This window comes from Capra hircus, chromosome 24 (assembly GCF_001704415.2).
Source record: "Capra hircus breed San Clemente chromosome 24, ASM170441v1, whole genome shotgun sequence".
NCBI lineage: Eukaryota > Metazoa > Chordata > Mammalia > Artiodactyla > Bovidae > Capra > Capra hircus.
Genome location: NC_030831.1, coordinates 21,368,214 through 21,391,322, shown reverse-complemented (window position 1 = coordinate 21,391,322; position 23,109 = coordinate 21,368,214). Strand labels below are relative to the sequence as shown.

At 38.5% G+C, this 23,109-nt stretch overlaps 1 protein-coding gene across 2 annotated transcripts in view; it reads right to left on the bottom strand.

Moving 5' to 3' along the window:
• RPRD1A (regulation of nuclear pre-mRNA domain containing 1A) overlaps positions 1 to 23,109 on the bottom strand; it is a 66,045-nt gene that overhangs the window by 41,716 nt on the left and 1,220 nt on the right. The window lies entirely within an intron of this gene.

The following is a 23,109-nucleotide window of genomic DNA, read 5'->3' as shown; positions in this document are numbered from 1 at the left end:
TCCTCTTAACATTAACAACTGGACTATGCCTCCTGTCATAAATGCAAGTGGGTATGACTTTTGAGAAGATTTAATAGCAGCTCAACCAAAATGTTTCAGAATGTTAACAGTATTATTCACAACAGCTAAAAGGTGAAATAATCCAAGTGTCTGTCAATAGATGAACGAATAAGCACAACATGGTATATAGATACAAATAGACTACTACTCAGTCTGAAAAAGAAAGAACATTCTGACACAAGCTACAATGCTCAGACGGTAAAGAATTCGCCTGCAACGCGTGAGACCTGGGTTCCATCCCTGAGTTGGGACGATCCCCTGGAGGAGGGCATGGCAACCCACTCCAGTATTCTTGCCCGGAGAATCCCCATGGACAGTGGAGCCTGGTGGGCTACCATCCATGGGGTCGCAAAGAGTCAGACACGACTGAGCAACTAAGCACACACAGAGGACATTACGTTAAGTAAACAAGCCTGCCACAAAAAGACATACACCGTATGACTGCATTCATATCAGGTACCTAGAATAGTCAAATTCATAGACAAAGTAGAACGGTGGCTGTCAGGGGCTAAGAAGAGGGAGATACGGAGAATTGCTGTTCAATGGGGACAGAGTTGCACTTTCATAAGAGGAAAAGAGTTCTAGAGATGTATGTTAGTGACAGTTGCACAACAGCATAAATATACTTAATACCACTAAAACTTCACACTTAAAAATGATTAAAGTGTTCAATGTTATGTTTATTTTCCCACAAAAATTTTAAAGTATATATTTCACAATTTTTAAAATTTGTGAGTGCCTAACCTCTTGAAAATAATTCAGAATCATTTTCTGCAATGTACACTAAAGAAAAAATTTACAAGATTTCAATATATATTTCCCAGCATATTCCAAAGGAGAAACTCTGAACCAGGAGCATAACTTTATAGTATGGGGTCCAAATACCAAGACATTATTTTCATTTTTTCCCTTGTGGAAACCACAGCAAAATATGACAAATACCTAGAAACTGCCATAAATTATACCCTTCTCCAGATTTTCAGGGGAAAAAAATGTACTGCCATTTAAAACTTTATGTAGAACAAATAATAAACTAATGGAACAAATTACAACAAGCAATTCCAGAAGAAATCACATTATTTTCAAATAAATTTTTTTGTAAATAACAGATCCATAAATTGTTTCTAAAACACACAAAGCTAACAACAAGAGCAAACAAGCCATTTCATAATTTCTTAAAGAAATAACTCTATTGGCAACAGAATATAAGGCTAAATAATGGGTCCGACCTAATCAATTCCTATGTTTTTACTGTTCACAGGGCTCCCTGTAAAGACACCGATTTTCCCAATCTTCCATTCAATTTAACTCGTGTTTATTTAATATTTGCTGTGTGCCGTGCTGTGTTCAGACCAAAAATAATCTGTCCTGTTCAATCAGGACTTTGCAACATAAAAACTGGCACAAGATAGGTCATGTCTACGTGAGTTCTTTTTTTTAAAAATTCTCTCTCCGCTGATATATGACACCAATACTGACAGCAACCATAAACTCAGTATTATATCCCAGTTAGCCTACCCACTCCAGTATCCTGACCTGGAGAAATCCATGGACTGTAGAGTCCATGGGGTCACAAAGAGTCAGGTACGACTGAGTGACTTTCACCTCACTTCACTTAGTCTGTGTGTGCCCTACCATGTTTGTACCAGTGAAGTATAAGCCAAATAAGGACCAGTCAACATATTGTGAGATATCATTTTCTTGTATCTCACCTCACCAAACAAAATTTTAAGCTCCTGTAGGTACTAAGCATAAAGCTTCCCAGGTGGCACAGTTCAGTTCAGTTGCTCTGTTGGGTCCAACTCTTGGCAATCCCATGGACTGTAGCATGCCAGGTTTCCCTGTCAATCACCAACTCCGGCAGTTTGCCCAAACTCATGTCCATTAAGTCAATGATGCCATCCAACTATCTCATCCTCTGTTGTCCCCTTCTCCGCCTGCCTTCAATCTTTCCTAGCCATCAGGGTCTTTTCAAATGAGTCAGTTCTTCGCATCAGGTGGCCAAAGTACTGGAGTTTCAGCTTTAGCATCATTCCTTCCAAAGAACACCCAGGACTGATCTCCTTTAGAATGGACTGGTTGGATCTCCTTGCAGTCCAAGGGACTCTCAAGAGTCTTCTCCAACATCACAGTTAAAAAGCACCAATTCTTCGGCGCTCAGCTTTCTTCATACTCCAACTCTCATATCCATACATGACCACTGGAAAAACCACAGCCTTGACTAGTGGACCTTTGTTGGCAAAGTAATGTCTCTGCTTCTTAATATGCTGTCTAGGTTGGTCAGAGCCTTTCTTCCAAGGAGCAGGAGTCTTTTAATTTCATAGCTGCAGTCACCTCTGCAGTGATTTTGGAGCCCCCCAAAAGAAAATCTCTCACTGTTTCCATTATTTCCCCATCTATTTGCCATGAAGTGATGGGACTGGATGCCATGATCTTAAGTTTTTTAAATGTTGAGTTTTAAATCAACTTTTTGACTCTCCTCTTTCACTTTCATCAAGAAAGTGTTCTTCTTCCCTTTCTGCCATTAGGGTGGTATCATCTGCATATCTGAGGTTACTGATATGTCTCCGGGGAATCTTGATTCCAGCTTGTGCTTCATCCTGCCTGGCATTCCCCATGATGCAGGTGGCGCAGTGGTCAAAATTCATGGAGATGCAGGAGACATGCGTTCGATCACTAGGCCACAAAGATCCCTTGGAGAAGGAAATGGCAACCCACTCCAGTATTTCTACTTGTAAAATCCCAAGGACAGAGGAGCCTGGTGGGCTACAGTCTATGGGGTGCAGAGAGCTGGATGCAACTGAGCATGCACATGCGGACACACAGGTACTAAGCATAGCCCTTTGTCCAGGGCCCTTGCATATGAACAGGTACATCAAAACAAATAATAATTAAATTCTGAGAGCTAATCTGTGAAAACATAGTATTACCTAAAAAGTTGAGCATACACCTCAAAAAAGGGCAAAGCAAGTTCAGTTCATCACACAAGTAAGAAATAGTTACACAGTAATTCAGAAAGAGGGCTTTCCTGGTGGCTCAGTGGTAAAGAATGCACCTGTCAATGCAGGAGACACAGGTTTGATACCTGATCCAGGAAGATCCTACAAGCCTCAAAGCAACTAAGCCCGAGCACCACAGCTATGAGCCTGGGAGCCGCAACTACTCCTGGGCCCAAGTGCTGCACCTACTGAAGCACTTATTGGGGAGCCCATGCTCTGCAACGAGAAGCCACCACAATGAGAAGTCCAAGCACAGCAACTACAGAGTAGCCCCTGCTTGCTGCAACTAGAAAAAGCCTGTATAGCAATGAAGACCCAGCACAGCTGATAAAAATAAATTTTAAAAATCATTAAAAAAAAAAAACCAACGAACAATTCAAATAGAAGATCAGTTACAAAGCTTCAAAAAGATGAGACCAGGCTATTAAATAAAGAAAAAGAAACAAACCTGTTCAAAGGATTACAGAAATGGCATCTAGTCTAACACCTAATGAATTCAAAATCTAGTTTTACTTCTTCATAATCAGATAGGATAATGGTAATAACATTACTTATTTTCTTACACTGGTCAGACCACAGGCCTACTTGCTTTGATATATACGGAATATTAAAATCTAATTTAATCACGGTGTTTTATGGAGACTGAAATTTACAACCACAGTAGATGATAATGCTGATAAATACAACAAATAGCTAAAAAAAATTTTTTGTCATCTATAAATGTTAAGAACTTTCTAAGAGACGTCTTCTATATAGAGAAGCAGCAAAAAAAATAATAAAAAATAAATATTACATACACATGCATGTATACATACACACACAAAATAATGAGTATCAGTGCAATTCTTACAGGAGGAAATAAGAAAACCCATTAGCTTGAAAACAAAAATCTACTAAAGATTTATTAACTGTCCGACAGCCTCACTTATTCCCATGATAAACTGATTCACAGACCAGAAAACATGTTCATATGGATGGCTAGGTGGTTGTAAGAAACATAAGCTGGAATCAAGATTGCCGGGAGAAATATCAATAAGCTCAGATATGCAGATGACACCAACCTTATGGCAGAAAGTGAAGAGGAACTAAAAAGCCTCCTGATGAAAGTGAAAGAGGAGAGTGAAAAAGTTGGCTTAAAGCTCAACATTCAGAAAACGAAGATCATGGCATCTGGTCCCATCACTTCATGGCAAATAGATGGGGAAACAGTGGAAACAGTATCAGACTTTATTTTGGGGGGCTCCAAAATCACTGCAGATGGTGACTGCAGTCATGAAATTAAAAGACGCTTACTCCTTGGAACAAAAGTTATGACCAACCTAGAGAGCATATTCAGAAGCAGAGACATTACTTTGCCGACTAAGGTCCATCTAGTCAAGGCTGTGGTTTTTCCAGTAGTCATGTATGGAAGTGAGAGTTGGACTGTGAAGAAAGCTGAGCGCCGAAGAACTGATGCTTTTCAACTGTGGAGTTGGAGAAGACTCTTGAGAGTCCCTTGGACTGCAAGGAGATCCAACCAGTGCATTCTGAAGGAGATCAACCCTGGGATTTCTTTGGAAGGAATGATGCTAAAGCTGAAACTCCAGTCCTTTGGCCACCTCATGCGAAGAGTTGACTCATTAGAAAAGACTCTGATGCTGGGAGGGATTGGGGGCAGGAGGAGAAGGGGACGACAGAGGATGAGATGGCTGGATGGCATCACTGACTTGATGGACGTGAGTCTGAGTGAACTCCAGGAGTTGGTGATGGACAGGGAGGCCTGGCGTGCTGTGCTTCATGGGGTTGCAAAGAGTCGGACACGACTGAGCGACTGAACTGACTGACTGAGGTGGCTGTAAGGCAGAAACCTCTTAGTAATACTCTTTGCCACAGAAAATACAAAACCAGCAGATGATTCTTAAATGGATTCTATCTATCCCAGATGGGACAAAGAGTTCAGTCAAACACAGATGATTGCTTCTTAACAGGTGAGGTGGGTGAAAATGGATAGTGCTGGCGTATTCCTGCATCACTGCCAGGATGCTTCAGACTTTTGGTAGCCCATCCTTTGCTTAAAATCCTTCCAAGATTTTCTATTGTTCTCCAGATAACATTTTAAATCCTTACCACAACCAAAGGCCCAGAAAGATCTAACTCCACCTCAACACTATTCTTTCTTCAAGCCCGAACTTCCTGGACTCCTACACCTACTTTAGACCTCAGTGAAACGGGTTCCTCTGGTTTTTCTCTGACCACCCACCACACACTGGTGAGGCAGTCCTGATATGCTCTCATGCCACCTCATACTTTTCCTATGGAGCATTTATTCCAACCATTTAACTGTTTTTATTTAATCTAGTGCTTCCCAACTAAATTCCATCGAAAGTAACAATTGTCAGGCTCATGCACCAATCTATGGAATCAAGCCCAGCAGCTAAGTCATAATTTACTCAACATTTACTGAATCAATAAATTTTGAGCTAAACCTTTATGTCTGTAATTATTTGTTCTACTAACTTAGCTTCTGGTCTTAACCTCACCCAGCTGAAAGGGGAATGCAATTACACTACTCTCAGAAACCTCCACTTCAAATTCACGTTACGAAAAGACAAACTTTCTTACAGATACAGCTACTCTTTATTTTCAATGTATTCAGTTCCAATATTTTCCATTCCCCCCCTCCTCCATTTTAGAGTTCTCGCAAATCATAACCCCACAGAAGAATAAGCCAACAGTGTGAATGGGAAGGTCAAAGAACTACAAATGTTAATCAGTTAAAGCCAACTACCATTGCTACCTATCACTGACTCGATGGACGGGAGTCTGAGTGAACTCCGGGAGTTGGTGATGGACAGGGAGGCCTGGCATGCTTCAATTTATGGGGTCACAAGGAGTCGGACATGACTGCGCGACTGAACTAAACTGAATAGCTATTAAAAAGTAAGATATATTTATATATAGATATAGAAAGATATCTAAGATATATTATTGAATTAAACATATCCACACACACAGTAGATAGCTTTACTTTGGGGGAAGATCAAGAATCTGAAGGGGATTCAGAATTACCAAAAAACAATTGTCATAACAGGGAAACACTTGAGCTATATATTAAATGATGCACGTGAGCCACATACTGAAAAGGGCTCCTGGGTAGTGTGGACTTGCTGCTCTTCCAAAGCTCAAACTTCACCCCAGACCATTCAGTTCAGTTCAGTTCAGTTCAGTCGCGCAGTCGTGTCCGACTCTTTGGGACCCATGAATTGCAGCATGCCAGGCCTCCCTGTCCATCACCAACTCCTGGAGTTCAGTCAGACTCACGTCCATCAAGTCAGTGATGCCATCCAGCCATCTCATCCTCTGTTGTCCCCTTCTCCTCCTGCCCCCAATCCCTCCCAGCATCAGAGTCTTTTCCAATGAGTCAACTCTTCGCATGAGGTGGCCAAAGTACTGGAGTTTCAGCTTTAGCATCATTCCTTCCAAAGAAATCCCAGGGCTCATCTCCTTCAGAATGGACTGGTTGGATCTCCTTGCAGTCCAAGGGACTCTCAAGAGTCTTCTCCAACACCACAGTTCAAAAGCATGAATTCATTGGTGCTCAGCCTTCTTCACAGTCCAACTCTCACATCCATACATGACTACTGGAAAAACCACAGCCTTGACTAGATGGACCTTAGTCGGCAAAGTAATGTCTCTGCTCTTGAATATGCTATCTAGGTTGGTCATAACTTTTGTTCCAAGGAGTAAGCGTCTTTTAATTTCATGGCTGCAGTCACCATCTGCAGTGATTTTGGAGCCCAAAAAAATAAAGTCTGATACTGTTTCCACTGTTTCCCCGTCTATTTCCCATGAAGTGATGGGACCAGATGCCATGATCTTCGTTTTCTGAATGTTGAGCTTTAAGCCAACTTTTTCACTCTCCTCTTTCACTTTCATCAAGAGTTTTTTAGTTCCTCTTCACTTTCTGCCATAAGGGTGGTGTCATCTGCATATCTGAGCTTATTGATATTTCTCCCGGCAATCTTGATTCCAGCTTGTGTTTCTTCCAGTTCAGCGTTTCTCATGATGTACTCTGCATTTAAGTTAAATAAGCAGGGTGACAATATACAGCCTTGACGTACTCCTTTTCCTATTTGGAACCAGTCTGTTGTTCCCGGTCCCCAGACCACTATACTGCTATAAAAGACAATGCGAACTGGAAAAGATCTCAAGAATACATGTCACATTGTTTGTTCACATTATGCATACAGAGTGGAACTGAAACTAAAACTTTTTTGGTCTATTAAAAATAGTATCTTTAAAATAATACTAAGTTTCTTAAGACCTAGGCACTATTCTAGAAGTTTATTATATATCTCTTTTAATCTTCAAAACAACCCTACAGAGTAATTATCCTCATTTACCAATGAAATAAGTGTTGAAGTAATTAAATGCACTCAGAGAAATGCACTAAAGTCAATCAACACCTACTACAATCCCTAAATAATATTTTATTAACAAGATCAGGAACTACATAAGATATGCCTATAACATCTTGTCATGATAAAAAGTAAGAAACCTATTTTAAAAACTACCACAGTTGTATCCAGAGGACATAGGCAATGCTCCACGATCAAAAAGATGACTCAATGATCTAAAACATAATCATCTAAAAATCTGCAAGTTCATAAAAAATACCTTAAAAAAGTGGTTGCTAAGTAACTGATTCAGTTGACAAAGCGGGGAAAATGAGCCATTTAGCCTCCTTTTTCTGTGTGAACTGTATTCCAGTCAATGGCTGATGAAGGGAAGTTCTTATACACAAATGCTCAAATTTCAGCATGCTCAGAATCACTTAGAGGGCCTGTTAATACACAGATAACTGGTTCCTACTGACAAAGTTTATGGGACAGGACCCAAGAATTTGCATTTTCAACAAATACTCACGTGATACTGATTCTACAGAGGCCCATGTTTTTGAGAACCACTGTTAGAAAATAACTCTGGATAATAAACACAGAAAGAATGAAATAATTAAAAATTCATAATTTTGCAACTCCTGATAAAGAGTCTAACCCACCACATCACAAGCTGCTAAAACCACTTGGTGAAAGGAGATGGTGCACGTGTGTGTGCGCCCAGTCACGTCTGAGCTTTGCGGTCCCAAGGACTATAGCCTGCCAGGCTCCTCTGTCCATGGGAAGAATACTGGAGTGGGCTGCCATTTCTTCCTCCAGGGGATCTTTCCAACCCAGGGATTGAGTCCACATCTCCTGAGTCTCCTGCACTGGCAGGTGGATTCTTTACCACTGCCCCATCTGGGAAGCCTTTGAAAGGTGACAGGGGACTTTTTAACAGAGTCACAATGACAACAACTAAATCCCCTAATCAATCTCACTTTTAAACAGAAAACAAACTTGACATTAGAGATCTCTTAATGTGATGCAGCAAGAAGTGCATAAAATAGGCAAGAAAGTATTCTTTGAGAATGACAGCATAGGGATTGAATCAGTCAAATGCCTAAGGAGGGAAATTATATAGTCCATCTGATAATCTCAACAAATAAACTGCATGAAAAAATGTGTGTGTGGGAGACACAAATTTAAGAGACCTATTAACCAAATGTCATAAATGGACCTTGTTGGATTCTGTTCTGACATTAACTACAAAGAGACATTTTTCAGGGAATCTAGGATAGTGAACATGAACTAGGTTCAAAAAAATTTTTTTTAAGTCAACAATGTTAACTTTGTTAGGTGTGACAGAGCTCTTACAATTACACTAAAAATTTAAGATAAAGCTTACTTTATTAATTATGCATATATGTAAATGCTCTGAGGTCTAGGTTTTGCTTTAAAAAGAACACAGAAAAAAATATCAGGGTAGGGAAGATTTAGGGAGATGAAATCAGAAAGATGTAACATTAATAATGTTGAAGCTGGATGATGGGTTCACTGAAGTTCAAAATCTTTTTGTCTCCTACTTCTGTATACAATTTTGTCTATCATAAACAGTTAAAAATCTAAGTTGGAGTGTAAAAAGTGAAATTTCCTTTCATCTCCACCCCCTTATCATGAATGAGCTCATTATTATAGTGTAGAGTTTCCACACCATTAACTGTGCCTTTGCAAATACCATATACTCATTCACATGTCCACAGATACCCCATACAGAGGATTTTTTTCTTTAATAAGATCACACTATACATAATGTTTTGCAGTTTTTTCACACTTCAAATATCCAAAGCATTTTTGTATTCATAAACAGATCTGTCACCAAACTCTTTAGGAGCCTCATTCCTTTTAATAACTACTTAGTTGATGCTTTTGAACTATGGTGTTGGAGAAGACTCTTGAGAGTCCCTTGGACTACAAGAAGATCCAACCAGTCCATCCTAAAGGAGACCAGTCCTGGGTGTTCTTTGGAAGGACTGATGCTGAGACTGAAACTCCAATATTTTAGCCACCTGATGGGAAGAACTGACTCATGTGAAAAGACCTGATGCTAGGAAAGATTGAAGGCGGGAGGAGAAAGAGACGACAGATGATAAGATGGTTGGATGGCATGACTGACACAATGGCCATAAGTTTGAGTAGACTCTGGGAGTTGGCGATAGACAGGGAAGCGTGGCGTGCTGCAGTCCATGAGGTCGCAAAGAGCTGGACACGACTGAGTGACTCAACTGTAGTCACATGAGACGTATATATGTTGTTTCAAATCGTTAATATCTTTTATCTTTGTAAACCTGAGCAAGTATGTCTACAGGACAGATTCTAGTAGGCAGAGGTAATAGGTTAAAAGGTATGTTGTTTCAATTTTGACAGACATTGTCAGGCTGCCCACCAAAGACTGCAACTGTTTGAATTTCTACCACATGAAACTGTTCATTTCTCTACATCATCAAGATACTACTACTAACATTTAAGATCTCTGCCAATCTCCCCAGAGTAAAATGATTGTGTTATTATTTGTAATTCCCTATATACTAATAAAACTGATTTATTTATTTTCCTTCTTTTATAAATTGCCTATTCACATCATATTCCCCATTTTTCTACTGAGCTTTTTCTTATCAAAACTCACAAGAGCATTTTATATGTTATAAATATTAGCTTTTTCCTATTTTAGATAGTACAAATATTTTCTCTGAACCTGTTGCTTAAAACCGAAACCTGGTATTTTCTGCATTTGGGGATTTTATAATTTTATGTGGCCAAATCTATTTATTTCCTATACGACTCATGGCCTATACTTTATTCATGATCCCAAACTAGAAATTATAAATAAATATTTTTTCTTATATTACTCTATAGTTGAATCTTTTCAGTGCTGTATCTGTAATTCAACTGAATTAATTGCATAGATGATATTAGTTAGGAATCTAAGAATTACTTGTCAATATCCTCTTTGGCCTTCCCAGGTAACGTTAGTGGTAAAGAACCTGCCTGCCAATGCAGGAGACTTAAAGAGATGCAGGTTTAATCCCTGGGTCAGGAAGATCCCCTGGAAGAGGGCATGGCAACCTACTCCATATTCTTGCCCCGAGAATCCCCATGAACAGATGCCAGGCTATAGTCATAGAGTCGTAAAGAGTTGGATGCAAATGAAGCAACTCAGTACACAGCATGAAGCAGCTGAGTACACAGCACTTCCTATCTCTTATCCCATGAATTTCAAGCATCTAATTCGCCAAATGCCCACATAAAATAGGTCTCACAAATCTCCACTCTGTGTCTTCCATATATATTATTATTCCTGTACCAATAACATACTCGGCTCATTTCATGTCTTTACAGTCTCCATGGATACCAAGAAGGGCATACTATTTCTATTACTGTTTTCCGGTCAAAACTGTCAAAATTCTCAAGACAAAAACTGCCATAGCTCTTCCTGCACATTCATATTTTCCGAAGATTTACAGAATTAAGAGTTAAATTTCTCACAGACTGCTCTGAACTTGCAGATTAATGTGAGGGTAACTGACCTCTTTGCAATCAAATTTACTTAGCAGTTTTACCTACTATTGCATTTTAAAACACATACAATAAAGGCATGCTTTAAAGCAATAAAAAGCACAAGTGCCTGGCATACAGCTACATTAAAATAAACTTGTTAATACTTAACACAACACATAAACCTGAAAATATCCTATAATATCAAGGACAAGAAAACACTGGTAGAAAACACTAGTCTCAGAGTAACAAATGATGTGTCCTAATTCCAATATAGAGACCAATTTGTAGGAGACTTCAGCTTTTGAGAAGATAGAGCAGACATGTTTTTCTAGTGCTCCTCAAAGTAAAACTACAAATCCTGGACATCATAAATAAATCAAACACAGGAAAAAAGAAGAGAAGGTAGACTGGCTAGGGGCCTTGGGAGTTCAACACAAGGTGGTTTCCCAGAGTTTTCATTTTGCCTCAGATATCTCAGATTCAAAGTTGACAAGGACAGCAACTCAGAAGTCCTAACAGGTGCAAATATGAAACCCCCCAACAAAAGCTTTCTCGCTGTAGTCAAAAGAGTAGGAAAAGGGCAGCCTAAGAAGACAGAAAACTTCTAGAAACTAATCTACTTACTCCAACCAAACACACTACAGAAAGGAAAAAGAAACAGAATCAGTGGCCCCACTCACACCCACACCAGCAAAGCCTGTAATGTGGAGTGTTAACACCTCTCCAGCGTGGTGTCAGAGAAGGCAAAGCAGAGAGCCTGGGCTTCCACCCCACCCAGCAGCAGGGAGGCACCCCTAACTGGGGTGGTGTCACAGAAGGACTAGGGGAAAGTCAGGACCTCCACCATGGTCCAGCACTACTGGGCCCACACATTCACTCCTACACGTCTGTGGGAGCAGGGTGAGTCTCACAGGAAGCTAAAACCCCCATTCACATCCAACAGTAATGGAAAAGACCTCCCTCTCCGGATGGGGTAGTGTCAGAGATACCCGGCTAAAATAGAATTAGATAAGGTCCAAAGTCTCATCAGTCAGTTCAGTTCAGTTACTCAGTCGTGTCCGACTCTGCGACCCCATGAACTGCAGCACGCCAGGCCTCCCTGTCCATCACCAACTCCCGGAGTTCCCTCAAACTCAAGTCCATCGAGTTGGTGATGCCATCCAGCCATCTCATCCTCTGTCGTCCCCTTTTCCACCTGCCCCCAATCCCTCCCAGCATCAGAGTCTTTTCCAATGAGTCAGCTCTTCTCATGAGGTGGCCAAAGTACTGGAGTTTCAGGTTTAGCATCATTCCTTCAAAGAAATCCCAGGGCTCATCTCCTTCAGAATGGACTGGTTGGATCTCCTTGCAGTCCAAGGGACGCTCAAGAGTCTTCTCCAACACCATAGTTCAAAAGCATCAATTCTTTGGGCCTCAGCTTTCTTCACAGTCCAACTCTCACATCCATACATAACCACTGGAAAAACCAGAGCCTTGACTAGAAGGACCTTTGTTGTCCTGCTTTTCAACATGCTATCTAGGTTGGTCATAACTTTTCTGACACTGTTTCCACATCTATTTCCCATGAAGTGATGGGACTGGATGCCATGATTTTCGTGTTCTGAATGTTGAGCTTTAAGCCAACTTTTTCAGTCTCCTCTTTCACTTTCATCAAGAGGCTTTTTAGTTCCTCTTCACTTTCTGCCATAAGGGTGGTGTCATCTGCATATCTGAGGTGGTTGATATTTCTCCCAGCAATCTTGATTCCAGCTTGAGCTTCATCCAGCCCGGCATTTTGCATGATGTACGCTGCATATAAGTTAAATGAGCAGGGTGACAATATACAGCCTTTCATAGTGAAATATGTTTTTCAATATATTACCAATAAATACGTGAACAGCAAAGTTAAAAATATAATATCCTTTAAAATTGCTCCAAATAATCAATATATTTAAATGTAAACATAACAAAACACAAGACTTGTGTACTGAAAGCTATTTGACAGTTATTAAAAAAAATCAAAAATTATAAATAAATGGGGAAATATCTCTATTCCTGGATTAGAAGTGACATAATTAAGGTGCCAATTCTCCCTAAACTGGATTAATGCAACTCTTATCAAAAACTCTAAGCAAAATAATCTTTATTGATATAGACGAGATTATTCTGAAATCTGTTGAGAAAGGCAAAAAAACCAGAAGAGCTAAAACAATTCTGCAAGGAATCAACCTACCCGATTTCAAGACTTGTCATATAGCTAACAGAGTAATAAAGATCACCTGCGGCACTGGTGAAAGAAGACACACGTGAATCAATGGACTAGACCAGAGAACCCAGAAACAGAATCACACAAATACGCTCAAGTCAATTTTGACAAAGGAGCAAAGCAATTCAATAAAGGAAAGATACTCTGCCTTTTCAACAAATGATACTAGATCATTTAAACCTTGATCTAAATTTTACACCTTATATAAAAATTAACTAATGGAATATGGACTTACATGCAAAACTATAAATATTTTACAACAAACTGTTTGGAAAAATAGGTCTAATCAGAGTTCTTAAAACTTGACACTAAAAACATAATTTATAAAGAAAAATTTGATCAACTAGGATTAAACAGTGGTGTGTTGGGATTGAGGTGAATGTAGCTAAAAGGCAACACGAGGGGTTGCTTGTGCTGATGGGTATGTATGTTCCATATTTTGACTGTATCAATGTCAATCCCATAGCTGTGATGTTTTGCAGGATCTATAATATCAGAGATTTTTTTTAAAAAACTAGTTTTCTGTGATATTACCATTGGCGAAAGCTGGCAGTAGGTAAGCAGGATCTCTCTGTATTATTTCTTAAAACTGACTGTGAATCTATAATTATAGAAAAATAAACACTAATTTTAAAAATGTCATGTTTGGGGGCTAAAAAATCACTACACCAGCACTTCCAGAAGAGGGTGATTAGGAGAAAATCTAGTGTTCACTCTACATTATTTATTTATAGACATTAATATCAATTTCAGTTACTTAACTCCAAAAGAATCTAAAAGCTAGAGTTTTAAAAATGAAAACAATTACTACACTGAATTAGGCAAGATGAGCTAAAATAAAATTGATATGAAGAACTCATGGTCTCTGTTAATCAGAAAACAGCTCTCAAACTTTCTGGTCTCAATCCCATCATGTTCTTATACCCATCAATATGTACCTTATTAAAAATTGAAACAGAGGAATTCTTAACATAATCTTTAAAATTACATGTTAATACAAATAGCATTTGTTTAAAAAATACATTTCTCCCCAGAAATCTTGTGAGTCATACTGTTTTACATTTTTGCAAATCTCTACCTCAACAGAATATAGATGGATTCTCCTATCTGTCTCCCTATAGAATATACTACAATAGATTGTTTTACTGAAAGCAATGAAAAAAAGCAGGCCACACCCAGATAACCTTGGTAAGAGCAAACTGTCTCAACAGTTACAGATAGTTTCGGATATTCTTTGAAACTACACCAAAATACAAAAAGCCATAGTTTTTTAAAAGATTCTAAATTGCAATATGGAATCTAAAAACCTATCAGCGAACTTCTAAAAATCTCTTACATTAAAATACTTTAATCTACCATGCTCTTTGAATGGATCTTTGACTTACATTATCATTTTGTAAATCACAAATTAGTTTCTTGATAAACACTGGTTTACTGAGTTACAAAAGCATTCCAAAAGCTCAACATTTTATTAGGTAATTATTTTTAAAAATTACTTTTGCAAAAGTATAACTACTGATTTCATTGGAAAAGTGTTTAAAAGCACTGAGAAGGTGTTGGGCTCAAGACGGCACGTTAAGTTTTCCAAAATTCTAGTTTTTGCTTGAAAACTGTATAATGGGTGACAAATACTGTCAGTTATCTTCCTTGAGTAAACAGATTCATTACAGTCATTTTGAGAAAACATCTGGCAAATATTCATGTCTCAATAATCGCAGTTTCTCTCATCAGTCAATTTTTTCAAATAAAATGATATTCCATGGAAAAAGCAGCTGGTTTAGCTCAGAACGCAATCACACAGGTGTATTTCCTCCAGAATGTGCAGTATACAGAACTTCATGTATACTTCTCATTTTGTTACACAGATTATTTAAAAGACATGTAATCACATCTAATGCGATTCTCTAGTCAAACACTGAGAGCTTTTCCCCTACAATCCAGAAAAAAAGAATGCTCACTTTCACCACTTTTATTCAACATACTACTGGAACTTCTAGTGAGAGCGATCAGGCAAGAAAAAGAAATAAGATCCAAATTAGAAGCAAAGAAGTAAAATTATCTGTGATCATCGATGTTACTTGTTGTAAATAAAACCCTAATGAGTCCACAAAAAACTGCTAGAGCTAATAAATGAATTCAGCAAACGTGCAGAATATAAAACATTAAAAAATGAATTGCATTTCTATAAACTAACAATGAACAATAGAAAAAATAAACTAAGAATTCTATTTATAATTTTATCAAAAAGAATAAAATATTTAGGAGTAAATTTAACCAAACAGGTATAAGACTTGTATACTGAAAACCATAACAAGAAATAAAAGATACAAATAAATTGGAATATATCTCATTTTCATGGACTGGAAGATTTAATACTACTAAGATAACCATATTCAAATTAACCTACAAATTAAATGGAATCCCTGTCAAAATGCCAAACCCATCCTAAAATTCAGATAGATTTCCAACTGATCCTCAATAGCCAAAACAATCTTAAAAAGAAAATTAAAGTTAAAAGACTATTTCCTGATTTCAGTACTTAAGAGAAAACAACAGTAATCAGAATAGTATAGTATAGGCATAAGGACAGATGTACAGACCAACAGAATAGAATAAAGAGGCCAGAAACAAACACCTGCATATATAGTCTTCACTGGTTATTACGGAAAGGAAAATTAAACCACAGATACTACTCCATAATCATTAGAATGTCTTTTTTCAAAACAAACAAAAAAAAACACAACAACAACAACAGAAAACACTGTGTGCGGAAGATGTGCAGAAACTGGAGTCCTGGCACACTGCAAGGAGCAACACAAGACAGCGCAGTCAGTGCGGAAAACAGTGCAGCTGCTCCCCACAAGACCAGACACGGAATCGCCGCAGGATTTTCCAGCTTCACTTCCGGGCACACACTCGAAAGAACTGAAGGCACTCAAACACAGATACTCGTACAATCATGTTCATACCAGGGTTGCTCACAATAGCCAAAGAGGGGAAGCAACTCTACCATCATCAACAGATGATTAACTAAAATCTGGTATATAGATACAAGACTATTATTTAGCTCTTAAAAAGGGAAAACGTCTGACACATGCTACAACATGGATGAACCTGGAAAATTATGTTAAGTTAAATAAACCACTCCCAAAAGAATAAATTCCATGATTTCACTTAAACAAGCCAACCCAGAGTGGCCAAATTCATACTCACAGAAGTATGGGTGGCTGCCAGGGGTGGGAGAGAATAGGGAATTACTGTCTAATGGGAATGGAGTTTCAGCTTGGGAAAATGAAAAAAGTTCTGGAGGAGGATGGTGATGACAGTTGCAAATCAATGCAAATCGACTTAACTGTACACTTAAAAAAATGGTTAAAATGGTAAATCAACATTATGCATATTTTACTAAAATAAAGAGGGAAAAAAAGGTTAAAGTGTTAAATTTCATGTTTCATATATTTTACCATAATGAAAAAAGCCCACGCACACACACAGACACACACACACAAGGGTTAAGATTTAACAAAATCAGTAAGCTGAGCTACTGTGATCAGCAGTCAGGAGAGTGACATTTTTTAGCTGTGAACATGCAGTTTGAAAAATACAATGATTACTGGTACAGTCTGGTGCCTCCGCCTTGATTAATTATTAGGCACTACAAGTTTTCACCTACCTTTCCTTTTACGCCATCAAAGAACATACCAACACAGCAAAAAGGGCTGTGAGAGAGAGAATATCTTAGTAGTATTTGAAGTAATTTTTACCTTGTCTCATATGCTTCCTAAAAGGGTCTTGGTGATCCACCAAAGGGGATCTAGCGACCACACTTTCAGAACCACTTCTCTAAGAATGGATAAATATGGGAAGAGCAGAACAATATAACATACTGAAAAAGCTAGAAATTTTTCCAAGTCTTCCTCAAACAGGTCAATGTTTGTAATTAGAGTTCATTATTGGCCTTAACATGTCAGAAGTTCCTAAAAATCTTATGATGGGCACACAATGTATACAAAATGTACTTTGTGAAGACAATATAAAGACATACAAAAAGGTGTTAAATCATCTTTTTAAATTTTTTAAATCTTTTTTATTAATTTTTATTTTATTTTGGCCACACTGTGCAGCTTGTGGGATCTTAGTTCCCCAATCAGGGATCAAACTTGGACCTTCAACAATTAAAGTGCAATCTTAACCACTAGGCTGCTGGGGAATTCCCTGTATCTTTTCTGAATTGAGAGGAAATTCATGTAAGTTTAAATTAACAATGTTAAAGTATATATATAACCCAGGGACATTTATCATACAGTTGTGCGGCCATCACCTGTATCTAATTCCAAAACACTTTTGTCACTCTCAAAGACAACCTTATACCCATTCAAGTCATTCATTTCCCATTCCTCTTCTCTCCGAGTCTCTGGCAATGACTTTCTCTCTTTGTGGATTCATCTATTCTGGATATTTCATATAAATTTCACTTCACATGTTTTTGAGGTTCACCCACATTGCACATGAATCAGCATTTCATTCCTTTTCATGGCAGAATAATGTTTCTTTGCATGGATATACCACATGAATCTACTCATGCACTGATGGACAGTCAGGCTGTTTTCACCTTTTGGGTATTGTGAATTGTACTGCTATAAGTATTCTTGTAAAGTATTCATCTGAAAACCTGCTTTCAATTCTTGTGAATACATACCTAGACGTAAAATTACTTCAAGAGCGCTAGTAAAAGAGGTGGATGGGACTTCCCTGGTGGTCTACTGGTTAAGAATTCACCTTCCAATGCAGGGGCATGGGTTTGATTCCTGGTGGGGGACCTAAAATCCCACATGGCGTGAGGCAACTAAGGCCACGCACCATAACAACCAGGCCTGCGGGCTCTAGAGGCCTTCCATTGTAACTAGAGAGAAGCCCAGCCCTGCAACAGAAGATTCTGTATGCCACTAAGACTCGATGAAGACAAATAAATAAATATTAACAACAAAAAAAGCTGAGGAGTTAGGCAGTAGGGTGGGATAGGACACACACAAAAATACTGTTAGAACAGTAATTTAAAAAGTTGCAGGTGGGGCATGTATGAAGAAAGGCATCAAGACAACCTTTAAGTTCTGAGTTTAGGCAACTAGTAGACAGTAATTCCTTTCACTGAAATACGAAATATAGGAAGAGTAACAGGGAAGTGGGACAAGAGTGGGGAAAGATGATAAACTGTTGTTTTGAACATGCTTGATGTGCTCAAGAAATACCATTCAGTGGCATTCAGACTGCTAAAAAAGAAAAAAAAATTACTGAATCATCAGCACAGTGATGGCAGAAAACATATTTTAAGGCATCAATTATAAATATATAAAGTGAAATTATTCTTAATCATTAAAAGCTTTCTACATGCTATAGCATATTAACTGTATTTTTAAAAATTCTAAAACAATTGCTGCTGTTGTTCAGTCACCAAGTTAAGTCCAATTCTTTGTGATCCCATGGACTTCGTCCTCCATCACATCCCAGAGTTTGCTCAGATTCATATCCATTAAGACAGTAATGCTATCTAACCATCTCATCCTCTGCTCCGTGCTTCTCTTTTTGCCTTCAGTCCTTCCCAGCATCAGGGTCTTTTCCAATCAGTCAGGTCTTCAAAACAGGTGGCCAAAGTATGGGAGCTTCAGCTTCAGTCCTTTCAATGAATATTCAGTGTTGATTTCCTTTAGGATTGACTGGTTTGAGCTCCTTGATGTCCGTGGAATTCTCAAGAATTTTCTCCAGCACCACAATTTGAAAGCATCAATTTTTTGGCATTCAGCCTTCTTTATGGTTCAACTCTCACATCTGTACATAAGACTACTGGAAAAACCATAGCTTTGACTATACTAACCTTTATTGGCAAAGTATTATCTCTGCTTTTTAATACACTGTCTAGGTTTCTTATAGCTTTTCTTCCAAGGAGTAAGCGTCTTTTACTTTTGTGGCTGCAGTCACCATCTGCACTGATTTTGGAACTCAAGAAAATAAAATCTGCCACTGTTTCCACTTTTTTCCCATTTATTTGCCATGAAGTGATGGGACCGGATGCCATGATCTTAGTTTTCTGAATGTTGAGCTTTAAGCCAGCCTTTTCACTCTCCTCTTTCACTTTCACCAAGAAGCTCTTTAGTTTCTCTTCACTTCTGCCATTAAGGGTGGTGGTATGTGCATATCTGAGGTTACTGATATTTCTCCCCACAATCCTGATTCCAGCTTGTGCTTCATCCACCCTGGCATTTCACATGATGTACTCTGCATATAAATTAAATGAGCAGGGTGACAATAAACAGCCTTGATGTACTTCTTTCTCAATTTTGAACCAGTCCCTTGTTTCATGTCTGGTTCTAATTGTTGCCTCTTGACCTGCATACAGGTTTCTCGGGAGGCAAGTAAGGTGATCTGGCATTTCCATCTCTTTAGGAATTTTCCACAGTTTGTTGTGATCCACACAGTCAAAAGCTTTACTGTAATCAATGAAGCAGAAATAGATGTTTTTCTGGAATTCTCTTGCTTTTTCTATGATCCAAAGGATGTTGGCAATTTGATCTCTGATTCCTCTGCCTTTTCTAAATTCAGCTTGTAAATCTGAAGTTCTTAGTTTACATACTGTTGAAGCCTAGCTGGAAGGACTTTGAGCTTTACCTTGCCAGCATGTGAAATGAGCGTAACTGTATGGTAGCTTGAACATTCTCTGGTATAGCCCTTCTTAGAATCAGAATGAAAACCTGACACTTTCTAGTCCTGTGATCACGGCTGGGCTTTCCAAATTTGCTGGCATACTGAGTGCAGCACTTTCACAGCATTATTTTTTAGGATTTGAAATAGCTCAGCTAGAATTCCAACACCTCCACTGGCTTTGTTCTTAGTAACAACAGACTGGTTCCAAATAGGAAAAGGAGTACGTCAAGGCTGTATATCGTCACCCTGCTTATTTAACTTATATGCAGAGTACATCGTGAGAAATGCTGGGCCGGGAGAAACATCAATAACCTCAGATATGCAGATGACACCACCCTTATGGCAGAAAGTGAAGAGGAACTAAAAAGCCTCAAGATGAAAGTGAAGAGCAGAGTGAAAAGGTTGGCTTAAAGCTCAACATTCAGAAAACAAAGATCATGGCATTCGGTCCCATCACTTCATGGGAAATGGATGGGGAAACAGTGGAAACAGTGACAGACTTTACTTTGGGGGGCTCCAAAATCACTGCAGATGGTGAGCAGCCATGAAATTAAAAGATGCTTACTCCTTGGAAGGAAAGTTATGACCAACCTAGAGAGCATATTCAAAAGCAGAGACATTACTTTGCCAACAAAGGTCCTTCTAGTCAAGGCTATGGTTTTTCCAGTAGTCATGTATGGATGTGAGAGTTGGACTGTGAAGAAAGCTGAGCGCCAATGAATTGATGCTTTTGAACTGTGGTGTTGGAGAAGACTCTTGAGAGTCCCTTGGACTGCAAGGAGATCCAACCAGTCCATTCTGAAGGAGATGAGCCCTGGGATTTCTTTGGAAGGAATGATGCTAAAGCTGAAACTCCAGTCCTTTGGCCATCTCATGCAAAGAGTTGACTCATTGGAAAAGACCCTGATCCTGGGAGTGATTGGGGGCAGGAGGAGAAGGGGACGACAGAGGATGAGATGGCTGGATGGCATCACCAACTCGATGGACGTAAGTTTGAGTGAACTCAGGGAGTTGGTGATGGACAGGGAGGCCTGGCATGCTGTGATTCATGGGGTCGCAAAGAGTCGGACACGACTGGGCGACTGAACTGAACTGAACTGAATGCTTATAGGGTAGGTTAATTGTATCTCAATAGAGCTCTAATTATTTTGGTAATTATATCTCAACAGAGCTGTTACAAAACAAGAAAATGCTCACTTCTGTTTTTGGTTACACTGCGTTGTATGTATCAAGGATACAGCTACTTTGTTCTTCTTAGGGGCCCTGGGGTACATCTCTCCAAAAAGAAATTATCTTTCTTTCAGGGAAACAAAGATAAGCAGACAAGCAGGGGAAATCATCATAACTGCATTTGACATAGCATTTCACCTACTGGTTCTTACATTTTGATCAGTACTTTTCCCTACCAATGTCATTTAACCACTTCAAGAAACTAAAAAATGCGAAGCTTAATACAAAATGTTCAACTAATTTTCCTTAGTTTATTTCTTGACATTCCAAATTTGATCAATCCTTTGTAAAAATACTTATTCTGCAGAGATAATGTGAGGATTCAAGATATCACAATAAGATGTCTAAAACAATGCCTGGTTCTCAGTAAATTACTGTCATCATCATTATACTAAAGAAAACAAAGGATCCTAAAGCTGATAAGCAAAACTGCAGAGAACGGGGAGGCCATAAAGGTTACGTGTGCCCTACAAAGGCACAACCATGTCACGGACAACACTTGGCAGAAAATCCCACATCACACTGAAAAATGCAGCAGCGTGATCACCTCCACAATTACCATCATTTCTATCTTCACCATCAACACCCAACACTTCTCTCCCCTAAAGCATCTATTTATATGCCTTTATTTTTTTCTATTTATGGAATATTTAAACCTATGAAAACATTCCCAAACTCAGCTAACAGAGAATCTTATCATCTTCCCTCGTGTTTCAAAAAATGTTTCAAATATATGTACTATGTACTACACAGATCTGTTTTCATTTCCTCTCTCCCACTATCTTGGCCTATGGGGTCAAGCATGTTTTCAGACTTTCACTATATGGCATAATGGTCTGCACCTTGCTTTCTTAGCTTAACATTTTGCTTGTTTGTTGTTTTTTAATTCAGTCATGTTGTTTCATGTAGATCTAGTTAATTCATGAAAACTGTATTATATTAATATTGTATGAATGTAAAAACACATTTGTCCATACTCTAATGAGATGTCTACACTGTTTCTCTATTTTTATTAACAGGCTACAATAATTTCTTGAGTTTCCAAGATATAGTCATAGAACTGGTAGGTCAAAGGACATATGCCTTCAACTTCATTAGAGGTTACTAAGTTCATCTCCTTTTTCACAACTAGCAGCAGTATAAGAGAGTTCTTGTTTCCTGTCCTCCTCACCAATCCTTGGCACTGTCATACATTTTGCAGGGCCATGCTCCCTGCGTTTCCAGGATCTTAAGTTCCCTGACTAGGGATCAAACTCAGTACTCTCCCCACTTTCCAGAGTGAAAGCTTTGGGGTCTAACCAGTGGATCATCAGGGAATTCTCTGTTATACTTTTAAACTTTGCAAACCAAACTGTCTAATGCAGTACTTCATTGATTTATGTCTTCTTGATTAGTAAGATGAGTATCATTTACTGGTCTTTCACGTTTCTGCTTATGTGAAATGCCTTTAACAGTAATGGCCACTTTTCTACTGATCTGTGGTAGTTCTTAAGAATAGTCTGGGTAACAATCCTTTTCCTCTTTCTCCCTCCCCTCCAACATAAACAATATAAAACTGTTGCTGATTTTCATATCTAATAAGGTAGATAAGCAAAGATAATTCCTGCCTTCTCAAAGTTCATAGCTATTTTCCAGACATTTATGTCTGTGTTTCTCAAACCTTTTTGGCCACTCACAAGTGAATTTCTCCATGAGGGCCAATAAACACACACTTAACATATGAAGTGAAAAACAGGACTCTACATCAGTTTTTTCTAAGTAATTAACAACAAGCAAATACACAAGAAAATCACAGCTTGTCTCCTTTCTATATAAATAATTTGGATAGGGCATTAATACAACATATGGCTTTCATATGGATCAGTACACAAGCATCTATTTGATTAATAACTGTTAGCTAAAATGCTTAATTCATAATATCAGGTACATCCGGATGCCTGAAACAATAATTAAAGAGTCTACT